The following is an 18,035-nucleotide window of genomic DNA, read 5'->3' on the forward strand; positions in this document are numbered from 1 at the left end:
ATGCAAAATAAAAAAAGTATGAGAATTTAAAAACGCAAATAAGAAATGAAAGGAAATTTGTGGGGAAAAAAAAAGAAAAGCAAGAAAAGAATAAAAATGAAAAGAAAAAAGATTTGGAATAAAAAACAGAAAAATAAAAAATTTTAAAACAATTAAAAATAGAAGAAAGTGCACAAAAAAAGAAGTTTCAGGTTTTAAAATTATGAAGAAGAAATAAAAAAAAGTGTGAACAAAAAGATTTAAGAAAAAGCAAGAAAAAAAATAAAAAATGAAAATACAAAATACATAAAATAAAATTTGAGAAAAAATGAGAAAAGGAAGAAAAAAATAAGAAATGAAGAGGCAAAAATATGAAAGAAAAGAAAAAGAAAAAAATTTATAGAAAATTTTAAAACAAAGGAAAAAGTTAACAAAAAAAATGAAAGCACATAAAAAAAAGAAGAAAAATTTGAAAGGGGAAAAAGTTAATGAAAAATTATAAAAATGCAATAGAAAATAACCGAGAATGATAAAAGAAAAAAAGATAGAAAAATAAAAAATTCCAAAACTTTATAAAAATTTATGAAACTATAAACAAAGAAAGAAAATAAAAAATAAAAAGAAAAAAATGAAAGCAAAAGAAAAAAGATAAATAAAGCACAAAAAAAAAAGAAAAAACAAAAATACAACAAAAAATATAAAAAGTAAGAATTTAAAAAAGGAAAAAAATTGGATAAAAATTTCAAAAATGAAATAGAATGACAAAAAGAAAAAAAAATAGTTTAAAAATACAAAAAATTGAAAACACATAAGACCTAACAATAACAAAAGTCAGACAAAAAATAAAAAAAGTATGAGAATTTAAAAACGGAAATAAAAAATGAAAGGAAATTTATGGGAAAAAAATAGAATAGCAAGAAAAAGAATAAAATTGAAAAGGCGAAAGATTTGGAATAAAAAATTTTAAAACAATGAAAAATTAAAACAAGAACAAGGAAAATTGTGAAGGGAAAAAGTTATTAAAAAATTACAAAGTAGAAAAAAAAAAAAGAAAAAAAAATTGAACTTTATAAAAATTTTCTAAAATATAAATAAAAAATAATTAAGAGAAAAAATTAAATGAAATACGAAAGTAAGAAAATGAAAAATCAGCGAATCAAAAAAATATAAAAAGACAAAATGAATAAAAATTTCAAATATAAAATGGAAAAAACTATTAGTTTAGAATGTACAAAGAAAAAGAAAAAAAAAACTATAACAAATAGAGGACAAAGATATAAAACATGAAAAATAAAATAAAAGTTAATAAAAAATATAAATAAAAATAAAAGAAGTTTGAGGTTTTAAAATTATAAAGAAGAAATAAAAAAAAAAGTGTGAACAAAAAGATTTAACAAAAAGCAATAAAAAAAATAAAAAAGGAAAATACAAAATACATAAAAGAAAATTTGAGAAAAAAAAAAAAGGGAAAAAGAAGAAAAAAAAAAAAGTGAAGAGGCAAAAACATGAAAGAAAAGAAAAAGAAAAAAATTTATAGAAAATTTTAAAACAAAGGAAAACGTGAAAGCACATAAAAAAAGAATAAAAATTTGAAAGGAGAAAAAGTTAATGAAAAATTATAAAAATGCAATAGAAAATAACTGAGAATGATAAAAGAAAAAAAGATAGAAAAATAAAAAATTCCAAAACTTTATAAAAATTTATGAAACTATAAACAAAGAAAGAAAATAAAAAACAAAAATAAAAAAAGAAAAATAAATGAAAGCAAACGAAAAAAAGCACAAAAAAAGAGAAAAAACAAAAATACAACAAAAAATATAAAAAGTAAGAAAATAAAAAAAGACAAAAATTGAATAAAAATTTCAAAAATGAAATGGAATGACAAAAAGGAAAAAAATAGTTTAAAAAATAAAAAAATTGAAAAACATATAAGACCTAACAATATAAAAAGTCATACAAAAAATTAAAAAAGAGAAAAGTTAATGCAAAATAAAAAAAAAGTATGAGAATTTAAAAACAGAAATAAGAAATGAAAGGAAATTTGTGGGAAAAAAAAATAGAATAGCACGAAAAGAATAAAAATGAAAAGACAAAATATTTGGAATAAAAAACAAAAAAAAAAAATTTTAAAACAGCGAAAAAATTAAAGCAAGAAAAATGAAAGTATATGAAAAAAAACAAGAAGAAGGGAAATTGTGAAGGGAAAAAGTTATTAAAAAATTACAAAGCAGAAAAAAAATAAAAAAGATGCAAAAAATAAGAAAAAAAAATTGAACTTTATAAAAATTTTCTAAAATATAAATAAAAAATAAATTAAGGGAAAAAATTAAAATAAACAAAGTAAGAAAAAAGTAACAAAGTAAGAAAATAAAATAAAGTAAGAAAATTTTAAAACAAAGGAAAAAGTGAACAAAAAAAAAATGAAAGCACATAAAAAAAAGAAGAAAAATTTGAAAGGAGAAAAAATTAATGAAAAATTATAAAAATGCAATAGAAAATAACCGAGAATGATAAAAGAAAACAAGATAGAAAAATAAAAAATTCCAAAACTTTATAAAAACTTATGAAACTATAAACAAAGAAAGAAAATAAAAAAAATAAAAAGAAAAAAATGAAAGCAACAGAAAAAAGAGAAATAAAGCACAAAAAAAACAAAAGTACAACAAAAAATTATAAAAAGTAAGAAAAGAAAAAAGGACAAAATTTGAATATAAAATTTCAAAAATGAAATGGAATGAAAAAAAGAAAAAAAATAGTTTAAAAAATACAAAAAATTGAAAAACATATAAGACCTAACAATATAAAAAGTCAGACAAAAAATGAAAAAAGAGAAAAGTTAATGCAAGATAAAAAAATTATGAGAATTTAAAAACAGAAATAAGAAATGAAAGGAAATTTGTGGGAAAAAAAAATAGAATAGCAAGAAAAGACAAAAGCTTTGGAATAAAAAATAAAAAAATAAAAAATTTTAAAAGAACGAAAAAATTAAAACAAGAAAAAATGAAAGTAGATGAAAAAAAAAACAAGAAGAAGGAAAATCGTGAAGGGAAAAAGTTATTAAAAAATTACAAAGTAGAAAAAAAATAAAAAAGATTCAAAAAATAAGAAAAAAAAAATTGAACTTTATAAAACTTTTGTAAAATATAAATAAAAAATAAATGAAAAAATAAATTAAGGGAAAAAATTAAATAAAATACGAAAAAAGGAAAAAATAAAAAGGTAACAAAGTAAGAAAATAAAAAATTAGCGAATCAAAAAAATATAAAAAGACAAAATGAAAGCACATAGAAAAAAGAAGAAAAATTTGAAAGGAGAAAAAGTTAATGAAAAATTATAAAAATGCAATAGAAAATAACCAAGAATAATAAAAGAAAAAAAGATAGAAAAATAAAAAATTCCAAAACTTTATAAAAATTTATAAAACTATAAACAAAGAAAGAAAATAAAATATAAAAATAGAAAAAGAAAAAAGATAAATAAAGCACAAAAAAGGAAAAAAAATACAACAAAAAATATAAAAAGGGCAAAAATTGAATAAAAATAGTTTAAAAAATACAAAAAATTGAAAAACATATAAGACCTAACGATATAAAAAGTCAAATAAAAAATTAAAAAAGAGAAAAGTTAATGCAAAATAAAAAAAATTATGAGTATTTAAAACGCAAATAAGAAATGAAAGGAAATTTGCGGGAAAAAAAAAAGGGAAAGCAACAAAAGAATAAAAATGAAAAGACAAAAGAATTGGAATAAAAAACAGAAAAATAAAAAATTTTAAAACAACAAAAAAAATTAAAACAAGTAAAAATGAAAGCATATTTAAAAAAAAAAAAAAAGCAAAAAAAAGGAAAATTGTGAAGGGAAAAAGTTATTAAAAAATTACAAAGTAGAAAAAAAATAAGAAAATAAAAAAATAAAAAAAAATTGTTTAACTTTATAAAAATTTTTAAAATATAAATAAAAATAAATGAAAAAATAAATTAAGGGAAAAAATAAAAATAAACAAAAAGAAAAAAGTAACAAAGTAAGAAAATAAAAAATTAGCGAATCAAAAAAATATAATAAGACAAAATGTATAAAAATTTCAAATATAAAATGAAAAAAACTTTTAGTTTAGAATGTACAAAGAAAAACAAAAAAAAATATAACAAATAGAGGACAAAGATATAAAATATGAAAGATGAAAAATAAAATAAAAGTTAATAAAAAATATGAATAAAAATAAAAGAAAGTGACAAAAAAAGAAGTTTGAGGTTTTAAAATTATAAAGAAGAAATAAAAAAAAAAGTGTGAACAAAAAGATTTATGAAAAAGCAAGAAAAAAATAAAAAAGGAAAATACAAAATACATAAAAAAAATTTTGAGAAAAAAAAAAGAGAAAAAGAAGAAAAAAATAAAAAATGAAGAGGCAAAAATATGAAAGAAAAGAAAAAGAAAAAAAATTTATAGACAATTTTAAAACAAAGGAAAAAGTGAACAAAAAAAAATAAATAAAAGCACATAAAAAAAAGAAGAAAAATTTGAAAGGAGAAAAAGTTAATGAAAAATTATAAAAATGCAAAAGAGAATAACCAAGAATGATAAAAGAAAAAAAGATAGAAAAATAAAAAATTTCAAAACTTTATAAAAATTTATAAAACTATAAACAAAGAAAGAAAATAAAAAATACAATAAAAATATAAAAAGGACAAAAATTGAGTAAAAATTTCAAAAATGAAATGGAATGACAAAATGAAAAAAAATAGTTTAAAAAATACAAAAAATTGAAAAACATATAAGACCTAACAATATAAAAAGTCAGACAAAAAAATTAAAAAAGAGAAAAGTTAATGCAAAATAAAAAAAGTATGAGAATTTAAAAACGCAAATAAGAAATGAAAGGAAATTTGTGGGGAAAAAAAAAGAAAAGCAAGAAAAGAATAAAAATGAAAAGAAAAAAGATTTGGAATAAAAAACAGAAAAATAAAAAATTTTAAAACAATTAAAAATAGAAGAAAGTGCACAAAAAAAGAAGTTTCAGGTTTTAAAATTATGAAGAAGAAATAAAAAAAAGTGTGAACAAAAAGATTTAAGAAAAAGCAAGAAAAAAAATAAAAAATGAAAATACAAAATACATAAAATAAAATTTGAGAAAAAATGAGAAAAGGAAGAAAAAAATAAGAAATGAAGAGGCAAAAATATGAAAGAAAAGAAAAAGAAAAAAATTTATAGAAAATTTTAAAACAAAGGAAAAAGTTAACAAAAAAAATGAAAGCACATAAAAAAAAGAAGAAAAATTTGAAAGGGGAAAAAGTTAATGAAAAATTATAAAAATGCAATAGAAAATAACCGAGAATGATAAAAGAAAAAAAGATAGAAAAATAAAAAATTCCAAAACTTTATAAAAATTTATGAAACTATAAACAAAGAAAGAAAATAAAAAATAAAAAGAAAAAAATGAAAGCAAAAGAAAAAAGATAAATAAAGCACAAAAAAAAAAGAAAAAACAAAAATACAACAAAAAATATAAAAAGTAAGAATTTAAAAAAGGAAAAAAATTGGATAAAAATTTCAAAAATGAAATAGAATGACAAAAAGAAAAAAAAATAGTTTAAAAATACAAAAAATTGAAAACACATAAGACCTAACAATAACAAAAGTCAGACAAAAAATAAAAAAAGTATGAGAATTTAAAAACGGAAATAAAAAATGAAAGGAAATTTATGGGAAAAAAATAGAATAGCAAGAAAAAGAATAAAATTGAAAAGGCGAAAGATTTGGAATAAAAAACAGAGAAATAAAAAATTTTAAAACAATGAAAAATTAAAACAAGAACAAGGAAAATTGTGAAGGGAAAAAGTTATTAAAAAATTACAAAGTAGAAAAAAAAAAAAGAAAAAAAAATTGAACTTTATAAAAATTTTCTAAAATATAAATAAAAAATAATTAAGAGAAAAAATTAAATGAAATACGAAAGTAAGAAAATGAAAAATCAGCGAATCAAAAAAATATAAAAAGACAAAATGAATAAAAATTTCAAATATAAAATGGAAAAAACTATTAGTTTAGAATGTACAAAGAAAAAGAAAAAAAAAAACTATAACAAATAGAGGACAAAGATATAAAACATGAAAAATAAAATAAAAGTTAATAAAAAATATAAATAAAAATAAAAGAAGTTTGAGGTTTTAAAATTATAAAGAAGAAATAAAAAAAAAAGTGTGAACAAAAAGATTTAACAAAAAGCAATAAAAAAAATAAAAAAGGAAAATACAAAATACATAAAAGAAAATTTGAGAAAAAAAAAAAAGGGAAAAAGAAGAAAAAAAAAAAGTGAAGAGGCAAAAACATGAAAGAAAAGAAAAAGAAAAAAATTTATAGAAAATTTTAAAACAAAGGAAAACGTGAAAGCACATAAAAAAAGAATAAAAATTTGAAAGGAGAAAAAGTTAATGAAAAATTATAAAAATGCAATAGAAAATAACTGAGAATGATAAAAGAAAAAAAGATAGAAAAATAAAAAATTCCAAAACTTTATAAAAATTTATGAAACTATAAACAAAGAAAGAAAATAAAAAACAAAAATAAAAAAAGAAAAATAAATGAAAGCAAACGAAAAAAAGCACAAAAAAAGAGAAAAAACAAAAATACAACAAAAAATATAAAAAGTAAGAAAATAAAAAAAGACAAAAATTGAATAAAAATTTCAAAAATGAAATGGAATGACAAAAAGGAAAAAAATAGTTTAAAAAATAAAAAAATTGAAAAACATATAAGACCTAACAATATAAAAAGTCATACAAAAAATTAAAAAAGAGAAAAGTTAATGCAAAATAAAAAAAAGTATGAGAATTTAAAAACAGAAATAAGAAATGAAAGGAAATTTGTGGGAAAAAAAAATAGAATAGCACAAAAAGAATAAAAATGAAAAGACAAAATATTTGGAATAAAAAACAAAAAAAAAAAAAATTTTAAAACAGCGAAAAAATTAAAGCAAGAAAAATGAAAGTATATGAAAAAAAACAAGAAGAAGGGAAATTGTGAAGGGAAAAAGTTATTAAAAAATTACAAAGCAGAAAAAAAATAAAAAAGATGCAAAAAATAAGAGAAAAAAATTGAACTTTATAAAAATTTTCTAAAATATAAATAAAAAATAAATTAAGGGAAAAAATTAAAATAAACAAAAAGAAAAAAGTAACAAAGTAAGAAAATAAAATAAAGTAAGAAAATTTTAAAACAAAGGAAAAAGTGAACAAAAAAAAAATGAAAGCACATAAAAAAAAGAAGAAAAATTTGAAAGGAGAAAAAATTAATGAAAAATTATAAAAATGCAATAGAAAATAACCGAGAATGATAAAAGAAAACAAGATAGAAAAATAAAAAATTCCAAAACTTTATAAAAACTTATGAAACTATAAACAAAGAAAGAAAATAAAAAAAATAAAAAGAAAAAAATGAAAGCAACAGAAAAAAGAGAAATAAAGCACAAAAAAAACAAAAGTACAACAAAAAATTATAAAAAGTAAGAAAAGAAAAAAGGACAAAATTTGAATATAAAATTTCAAAAATGAAATGGAATGAAAAAAAGAAAAAAAATAGTTTAAAAAATACAAAAAATTGAAAAACATATAAGACCTAACAATATAAAAAGTCAGACAAAAAATGAAAAAAGAGAAAAGTTAATGCAAGATAAAAAAATTATGAGAATTTAAAAACAGAAATAAGAAATGAAAGGAAATTTGTGGGAAAAAAAAATAGAATAGCAAGAAAAGACAAAAGCTTTGGAATAAAAAATAAAAAAATAAAAAATTTTAAAAGAACGAAAAAATTAAAACAAGAAAAAATGAAAGTAGATGAAAAAAAAAACAAGAAGAAGGAAAATCGTGAAGGGAAAAAGTTATTAAAAAATTACAAAGTAGAAAAAAAATAAAAAAGATTCAAAAAATAAGAAAAAAAAAATTGAACTTTATAAAACTTTTGTAAAATATAAATAAAAAATAAATGAAAAAATAAATTAAGGGAAAAAATTAAATAAAATACGAAAAAAGGAAAAAATAAAAAGGTAACAAAGTAAGAAAATAAAAAATTAGCGAATCAAAAAAATATAAAAAGACAAAATGAAAGCACATAGAAAAAAGAAGAAAAATTTGAAAGGAGAAAAAGTTAATGAAAAATTATAAAAATGCAATAGAAAATAACCAAGAATAATAAAAGAAAAAAAGATAAAAAAATAAAAAATTCCAAAACTTTATAAAAATTTATAAAACTATAAACAAAGAAAGAAAATAAAATATAAAAATAGAAAAAGAAAAAAGATAAATAAAGCACAAAAAAGGAAAAAAAATACAACAAAAAATATAAAAAGGGCAAAAATTGAATAAAAATAGTTTAAAAAATACAAAAAATTGAAAAACATATAAGACCTAACGATATAAAAAGTCAAATAAAAAATTAAAAAAGAGAAAAGTTAATGCAAAATAAAAAAATTATGAGTATTTAAAACGCAAATAAGAAATGAAAGGAAATTTGCGGGAAAAAAAAAAGGGAAAGCAACAAAAGAATAAAAATGAAAAGACAAAAGAATTGGAATAAAAAACAGAAAAATAAAAAATTTTAAAACAACAAAAAAAATTAAAACAAGTAAAAATGAAAGCATATTTAAAAAAAAAAAAAAAAGCAAAAAAAAGGAAAATTGTGAAGGGAAAAAGTTATTAAAAAATTACAAAGTAGAAAAAAAATAAGAAAATAAAAAAATAAAAAAAAATTGTTTAACTTTATAAAAATTTTTAAAATATAAATAAAAATAAATGAAAAAATAAATTAAGGGAAAAAATAAAAATAAACAAAAAGAAAAAAGTAACAAAGTAAGAAAATAAAAAATTAGCGAATCAAAAAAATATAATAAGACAAAATGTATAAAAATTTCAAATATAAAATGAAAAAAACTTTTAGTTTAGAATGTACAAAGAAAAACAAAAAAAAATATAACAAATAGAGGACAAAGATATAAAATATGAAAGATGAAAAATAAAATAAAAGTTAATAAAAAATATGAATAAAAATAAAAGAAAGTGACAAAAAAAGAAGTTTGAGGTTTTAAAATTATAAAGAAGAAATAAAAAAAAAAGTGTGAACAAAAAGATTTATGAAAAAGCAAGAAAAAAATAAAAAAGGAAAATACAAAATACATAAAAAAAATTTTGAGAAAAAAAAAAGAGAAAAAGAAGAAAAAAATAAAAAATGAAGAGGCAAAAATATGAAAGAAAAGAAAAAGAAAAAAAATTTATAGACAATTTTAAAACAAAGGAAAAAGTGAACAAAAAAAAATAAATAAAAGCACATAAAAAAAAGAAGAAAAATTTGAAAGGAGAAAAAGTTAATGAAAAATTATAAAAATGCAAAAGAGAATAACCAAGAATGATAAAAGAAAAAAAGATAGAAAAATAAAAAATTTCAAAACTTTATAAAAATTTATAAAACTATAAACAAAGAAAGAAAATAAAAAATACAATAAAAATATAAAAAGGACAAAAATTGAGTAAAAATTTCAAAAATGAAATGGAATGACAAAATGAAAAAAAATAGTTTAAAAAATACAAAAAATTGAAAAACATATAAGACCTAACAATATAAAAAGTCAGACAAAAAAATTAAAAAAGAGAAAAGTTAATGCAAAATAAAAAAAGTATGAGAATTTAAAAACGCAAATAAGAAATGAAAGGAAATTTGTGGGGAAAAAAAAAGAAAAGCAAGAAAAGAATAAAAATGAAAAGAAAAAAGATTTGGAATAAAAAACAGAAAAATAAAAAATTTTAAAACAATTAAAAATAGAAGAAAGTGCACAAAAAAAGAAGTTTCAGGTTTTAAAATTATGAAGAAGAAATAAAAAAAAGTGTGAACAAAAAGATTTAAGAAAAAGCAAGAAAAAAAATAAAAAATGAAAATACAAAATACATAAAATAAAATTTGAGAAAAAATGAGAAAAGGAAGAAAAAAATAAGAAATGAAGAGGCAAAAATATGAAAGAAAAGAAAAAGAAAAAAATTTATAGAAAATTTTAAAACAAAGGAAAAAGTTAACAAAAAAAATGAAAGCACATAAAAAAAAGAAGAAAAATTTGAAAGGGGAAAAAGTTAATGAAAAATTATAAAAATGCAATAGAAAATAACCGAGAATGATAAAAGAAAAAAAGATAGAAAAATAAAAAATTCCAAAACTTTATAAAAATTTATGAAACTATAAACAAAGAAAGAAAATAAAAAATAAAAAGAAAAAAATGAAAGCAAAAGAAAAAAGATAAATAAAGCACAAAAAAAAAAGAAAAAACAAAAATACAACAAAAAATATAAAAAGTAAGAATTTAAAAAAGGAAAAAAATTGGATAAAAATTTCAAAAATGAAATAGAATGACAAAAAGAAAAAAAAATAGTTTAAAAATACAAAAAATTGAAAACACATAAGACCTAACAATAACAAAAGTCAGACAAAAAATAAAAAAAGTATGAGAATTTAAAAACGGAAATAAAAAATGAAAGGAAATTTATGGGAAAAAAATAGAATAGCAAGAAAAAGAATAAAATTGAAAAGGCGAAAGATTTGGAATAAAAAACAGAGAAATAAAAAATTTTAAAACAATGAAAAATTAAAACAAGAACAAGGAAAATTGTGAAGGGAAAAAGTTATTAAAAAATTACAAAGTAGAAAAAAAAAAAAGAAAAAAAAATTGAACTTTATAAAAATTTTCTAAAATATAAATAAAAAATAATTAAGAGAAAAAATTAAATGAAATACGAAAGTAAGAAAATGAAAAATCAGCGAATCAAAAAAATATAAAAAGACAAAATGAATAAAAATTTCAAATATAAAATGGAAAAAACTATTAGTTTAGAATGTACAAAGAAAAAGAAAAAAAAAACTATAACAAATAGAGGACAAAGATATAAAACATGAAAAATAAAATAAAAGTTAATAAAAAATATAAATAAAAATAAAAGAAGTTTGAGGTTTTAAAATTATAAAGAAGAAATAAAAAAAAAAGTGTGAACAAAAAGATTTAACAAAAAGCAATAAAAAAAATAAAAAAGGAAAATACAAAATACATAAAAGAAAATTTGAGAAAAAAAAAAAAGGGAAAAAGAAGAAAAAAAAAAGTGAAGAGGCAAAAACATGAAAGAAAAGAAAAAGAAAAAAATTTATAGAAAATTTTAAAACAAAGGAAAACGTGAAAGCACATAAAAAAAGAATAAAAATTTGAAAGGAGAAAAAGTTAATGAAAAATTATAAAAATGCAATAGAAAATAACTGAGAATGATAAAAGAAAAAAAGATAGAAAAATAAAAAATTCCAAAACTTTATAAAAATTTATGAAACTATAAACAAAGAAAGAAAATAAAAAACAAAAATAAAAAAAGAAAAATAAATGAAAGCAAACGAAAAAAAGCACAAAAAAAGAGAAAAAACAAAAATACAACAAAAAATATAAAAAGTAAGAAAATAAAAAAAGACAAAAATTGAATAAAAATTTCAAAAATGAAATGGAATGACAAAAAGGAAAAAAATAGTTTAAAAAATAAAAAAATTGAAAAACATATAAGACCTAACAATATAAAAAGTCATACAAAAAATTAAAAAAGAGAAAAGTTAATGCAAAATAAAAAAAAGTATGAGAATTTAAAAACAGAAATAAGAAATGAAAGGAAATTTGTGGGAAAAAAAAATAGAATAGCACAAAAAGAATAAAAATGAAAAGACAAAATATTTGGAATAAAAAACAAAAAAAAAAAAAATTTTAAAACAGCGAAAAAATTAAAGCAAGAAAAATGAAAGTATATGAAAAAAAACAAGAAGAAGGGAAATTGTGAAGGGAAAAAGTTATTAAAAAATTACAAAGCAGAAAAAAAATAAAAAAGATGCAAAAAATAAGAGAAAAAAATTGAACTTTATAAAAATTTTCTAAAATATAAATAAAAAATAAATTAAGGGAAAAAATTAAAATAAACAAAAAGAAAAAAGTAACAAAGTAAGAAAATAAAATAAAGTAAGAAAATTTTAAAACAAAGGAAAAAGTGAACAAAAAAAAAATGAAAGCACATAAAAAAAAGAAGAAAAATTTGAAAGGAGAAAAAATTAATGAAAAATTATAAAAATGCAATAGAAAATAACCGAGAATGATAAAAGAAAACAAGATAGAAAAATAAAAAATTCCAAAACTTTATAAAAACTTATGAAACTATAAACAAAGAAAGAAAATAAAAAAAATAAAAAGAAAAAAATGAAAGCAACAGAAAAAAGAGAAATAAAGCACAAAAAAAACAAAAGTACAACAAAAAATTATAAAAAGTAAGAAAAGAAAAAAGGACAAAATTTGAATATAAAATTTCAAAAATGAAATGGAATGAAAAAAAGAAAAAAAATAGTTTAAAAAATACAAAAAATTGAAAAACATATAAGACCTAACAATATAAAAAGTCAGACAAAAAATGAAAAAAGAGAAAAGTTAATGCAAGATAAAAAAATTATGAGAATTTAAAAACAGAAATAAGAAATGAAAGGAAATTTGTGGGAAAAAAAAATAGAATAGCAAGAAAAGACAAAAGCTTTGGAATAAAAAATAAAAAAATAAAAAATTTTAAAAGAACGAAAAAATTAAAACAAGAAAAAATGAAAGTAGATGAAAAAAAAAACAAGAAGAAGGAAAATCGTGAAGGGAAAAAGTTATTAAAAAATTACAAAGTAGAAAAAAAATAAAAAAGATTCAAAAAATAAGAAAAAAAAAATTGAACTTTATAAAACTTTTGTAAAATATAAATAAAAAATAAATGAAAAAATAAATTAAGGGAAAAAATTAAATAAAATACGAAAAAAGGAAAAAATAAAAAGGTAACAAAGTAAGAAAATAAAAAATTAGCGAATCAAAAAAATATAAAAAGACAAAATGAAAGCACATAGAAAAAAGAAGAAAAATTTGAAAGGAGAAAAAGTTAATGAAAAATTATAAAAATGCAATAGAAAATAACCAAGAATAATAAAAGAAAAAAAGATAGAAAAATAAAAAATTCCAAAACTTTATAAAAATTTATAAAACTATAAACAAAGAAAGAAAATAAAATATAAAAATAGAAAAAGAAAAAAGATAAATAAAGCACAAAAAAGGAAAAAAAATACAACAAAAAATATAAAAAGGGCAAAAATTGAATAAAAATAGTTTAAAAAATACAAAAAATTGAAAAACATATAAGACCTAACGATATAAAAAGTCAAATAAAAAATTAAAAAAGAGAAAAGTTAATGCAAAATAAAAAAATTATGAGTATTTAAAACGCAAATAAGAAATGAAAGGAAATTTGCGGGAAAAAAAAAAGGGAAAGCAACAAAAGAATAAAAATGAAAAGACAAAAGAATTGGAATAAAAAACAGAAAAATAAAAAATTTTAAAACAACAAAAAAAATTAAAACAAGTAAAAATGAAAGCATATTTAAAAAAAAAAAAAAAGCAAAAAAAAGGAAAATTGTGAAGGGAAAAAGTTATTAAAAAATTACAAAGTAGAAAAAAAATAAGAAAATAAAAAAATAAAAAAAAATTGTTTAACTTTATAAAAATTTTTAAAATATAAATAAAAATAAATGAAAAAATAAATTAAGGGAAAAAATAAAAATAAACAAAAAGAAAAAAGTAACAAAGTAAGAAAATAAAAAATTAGCGAATCAAAAAAATATAATAAGACAAAATGTATAAAAATTTCAAATATAAAATGAAAAAAACTTTTAGTTTAGAATGTACAAAGAAAAACAAAAAAAAATATAACAAATAGAGGACAAAGATATAAAATATGAAAGATGAAAAATAAAATAAAAGTTAATAAAAAATATGAATAAAAATAAAAGAAAGTGACAAAAAAAGAAGTTTGAGGTTTTAAAATTATAAAGAAGAAATAAAAAAAAAAAGTGTGAACAAAAAGATTTATGAAAAAGCAAGAAAAAAATAAAAAAGGAAAATACAAAATACATAAAAAAAATTTTGAGAAAAAAAAAAAGAGAAAAAGAAGAAAAAAATAAAAAATGAAGAGGCAAAAATATGAAAGAAAAGAAAAAGAAAAAAAATTTATAGACAATTTTAAAACAAAGGAAAAAGTGAACAAAAAAAAATAAATAAAAGCACATAAAAAAAAGAAGAAAAATTTGAAAGGAGAAAAAGTTAATGAAAAATTATAAAAATGCAAAAGAGAATAACCAAGAATGATAAAAGAAAAAAAGATAGAAAAATAAAAAATTTCAAAACTTTATAAAAATTTATAAAACTATAAACAAAGAAAGAAAATAAAAAATACAATAAAAATATAAAAAGGACAAAAATTGAGTAAAAATTTCAAAAATGAAATGGAATGACAAAATGAAAAAAAATAGTTTAAAAAATACAAAAAATTGAAAAACATATAAGACCTAACAATATAAAAAGTCAGACAAAAAAATTAAAAAAGAGAAAAGTTAATGCAAAATAAAAAAAGTATGAGAATTTAAAAACGCAAATAAGAAATGAAAGGAAATTTGTGGGGAAAAAAAAAGAAAAGCAAGAAAAGAATAAAAATGAAAAGAAAAAAGATTTGGAATAAAAAACAGAAAAATAAAAAATTTTAAAACAATTAAAAATAGAAGAAAGTGCACAAAAAAAGAAGTTTCAGGTTTTAAAATTATGAAGAAGAAATAAAAAAAAGTGTGAACAAAAAGATTTAAGAAAAAGCAAGAAAAAAAATAAAAAATGAAAATACAAAATACATAAAATAAAATTTGAGAAAAAATGAGAAAAGGAAGAAAAAAATAAGAAATGAAGAGGCAAAAATATGAAAGAAAAGAAAAAGAAAAAAATTTATAGAAAATTTTAAAACAAAGGAAAAAGTTAACAAAAAAAATGAAAGCACATAAAAAAAAGAAGAAAAATTTGAAAGGGGAAAAAGTTAATGAAAAATTATAAAAATGCAATAGAAAATAACCGAGAATGATAAAAGAAAAAAAGATAGAAAAATAAAAAATTCCAAAACTTTATAAAAATTTATGAAACTATAAACAAAGAAAGAAAATAAAAAATAAAAAGAAAAAAATGAAAGCAAAAGAAAAAAGATAAATAAAGCACAAAAAAAAAAGAAAAAACAAAAATACAACAAAAAATATAAAAAGTAAGAATTTAAAAAAGGAAAAAAATTGGATAAAAATTTCAAAAATGAAATAGAATGACAAAAAGAAAAAAATATAGTTTAAAAATACAAAAAATTGAAAACACATAAGACCTAACAATAACAAAAGTCAGACAAAAAATAAAAAAAGTATGAGAATTTAAAAACGGAAATAAAAAATGAAAGGAAATTTATGGGAAAAAAATAGAATAGCAAGAAAAAGAATAAAATTGAAAAGGCGAAAGATTTGGAATAAAAAACAGAGAAATAAAAAATTTTAAAACAATGAAAAATTAAAACAAGAACAAGGAAAATTGTGAAGGGAAAAAGTTATTAAAAAATTACAAAGTAGAAAAAAAAAAAAGAAAAAAAAATTGAACTTTATAAAAATTTTCTAAAATATAAATAAAAAATAATTAAGAGAAAAAATTAAATGAAATACGAAAGTAAGAAAATGAAAAATCAGCGAATCAAAAAAATATAAAAAGACAAAATGAATAAAAATTTCAAATATAAAATGGAAAAAACTATTAGTTTAGAATGTACAAAGAAAAAGAAAAAAAAAACTATAACAAATAGAGGACAAAGATATAAAACATGAAAAATAAAATAAAAGTTAATAAAAAATATAAATAAAAATAAAAGAAGTTTGAGGTTTTAAAATTATAAAGAAGAAATAAAAAAAAAAGTGTGAACAAAAAGATTTAACAAAAAGCAATAAAAAAAATAAAAAAGGAAAATACAAAATACATAAAAGAAAATTTGAGAAAAAAAAAAAAGGGAAAAAGAAGAAAAAAAAAAAGTGAAGAGGCAAAAACATGAAAGAAAAGAAAAAGAAAAAAATTTATAGAAAATTTTAAAACAAAGGAAAACGTGAAAGCACATAAAAAAAGAATAAAAATTTGAAAGGAGAAAAAGTTAATGAAAAATTATAAAAATGCAATAGAAAATAACTGAGAATGATAAAAGAAAAAAAGATAGAAAAATAAAAAATTCCAAAACTTTATAAAAATTTATGAAACTATAAACAAAGAAAGAAAATAAAAAACAAAAATAAAAAAAGAAAAATAAATGAAAGCAAACGAAAAAAAGCACAAAAAAAGAGAAAAAACAAAAATACAACAAAAAATATAAAAAGTAAGAAAATAAAAAAAGACAAAAATTGAATAAAAATTTCAAAAATGAAATGGAATGACAAAAAGGAAAAAAATAGTTTAAAAAATAAAAAAATTGAAAAACATATAAGACCTAACAATATAAAAAGTCATACAAAAAATTAAAAAAGAGAAAAGTTAATGCAAAATAAAAAAAAAGTATGAGAATTTAAAAACAGAAATAAGAAATGAAAGGAAATTTGTGGGAAAAAAAAATAGAATAGCACGAAAAGAATAAAAATGAAAAGACAAAATATTTGGAATAAAAAACAAAAAAAAAAAATTTTAAAACAGCGAAAAAATTAAAGCAAGAAAAATGAAAGTATATGAAAAAAAACAAGAAGAAGGGAAATTGTGAAGGGAAAAAGTTATTAAAAAATTACAAAGCAGAAAAAAAATAAAAAAGATGCAAAAAATAAGAAAAAAAAATTGAACTTTATAAAAATTTTCTAAAATATAAATAAAAAATAAATTAAGGGAAAAAATTAAAATAAACAAAAAGAAAAAAGTAACAAAGTAAGAAAATAAAATAAAGTAAGAAAATTTTAAAACAAAGGAAAAAGTGAACAAAAAAAAAATGAAAGCACATAAAAAAAAGAAGAAAAATTTGAAAGGAGAAAAAATTAATGAAAAATTATAAAAATGCAATAGAAAATAACCGAGAATGATAAAAGAAAACAAGATAGAAAAATAAAAAATTCCAAAACTTTATAAAAACTTATGAAACTATAAACAAAGAAAGAAAATAAAAAAAATAAAAAGAAAAAAATGAAAGCAACAGAAAAAAGAGAAATAAAGCACAAAAAAAACAAAAGTACAACAAAAAATTATAAAAAGTAAGAAAAGAAAAAAGGACAAAATTTGAATATAAAATTTCAAAAATGAAATGGAATGAAAAAAAGAAAAAAAATAGTTTAAAAAATACAAAAAATTGAAAAACATATAAGACCTAACAATATAAAAAGTCAGACAAAAAATGAAAAAAGAGAAAAGTTAATGCAAGATAAAAAAATTATGAGAATTTAAAAACAGAAATAAGAAATGAAAGGAAATTTGTGGGAAAAAAAAATAGAATAGCAAGAAAAGACAAAAGCTTTGGAATAAAAAATAAAAAAATAAAAAATTTTAAAAGAACGAAAAAATTAAAACAAGAAAAAATGAAAGTAGATGAAAAAAAAAACAAGAAGAAGGAAAATCGTGAAGGGAAAAAGTTATTAAAAAATTACAAAGTAGAAAAAAAATAAAAAAGATTCAAAAAATAAGAAAAAAAAAATTGAACTTTATAAAACTTTTGTAAAATATAAATAAAAAATAAATGAAAAAATAAATTAAGGGAAAAAATTAAATAAAATACGAAAAAAGGAAAAAATAAAAAGGTAACAAAGTAAGAAAATAAAAAATTAGCGAATCAAAAAAATATAAAAAGACAAAATGAAAGCACATAGAAAAAAGAAGAAAAATTTGAAAGGAGAAAAAGTTAATGAAAAATTATAAAAATGCAATAGAAAATAACCAAGAATAATAAAAGAAAAAAAGATAGAAAAATAAAAAATTCCAAAACTTTATAAAAATTTATAAAACTATAAACAAAGAAAGAAAATAAAATATAAAAATAGAAAAAGAAAAAAGATAAATAAAGCACAAAAAAGGAAAAAAAATACAACAAAAAATATAAAAAGGGCAAAAATTGAATAAAAATAGTTTAAAAAATACAAAAAATTGAAAAACATATAAGACCTAACGATATAAAAAGTCAAAT

The sequence above is a fragment of the Durio zibethinus genome, chromosome 17 (genome assembly GCF_047325235.1).
Source record: "Durio zibethinus cultivar Kanyao isolate XHJ-2024 chromosome 17, ASM4732523v1, whole genome shotgun sequence".
In the NCBI taxonomy this organism is placed as follows: Eukaryota; Viridiplantae; Streptophyta; class Magnoliopsida; order Malvales; family Malvaceae; genus Durio; species Durio zibethinus.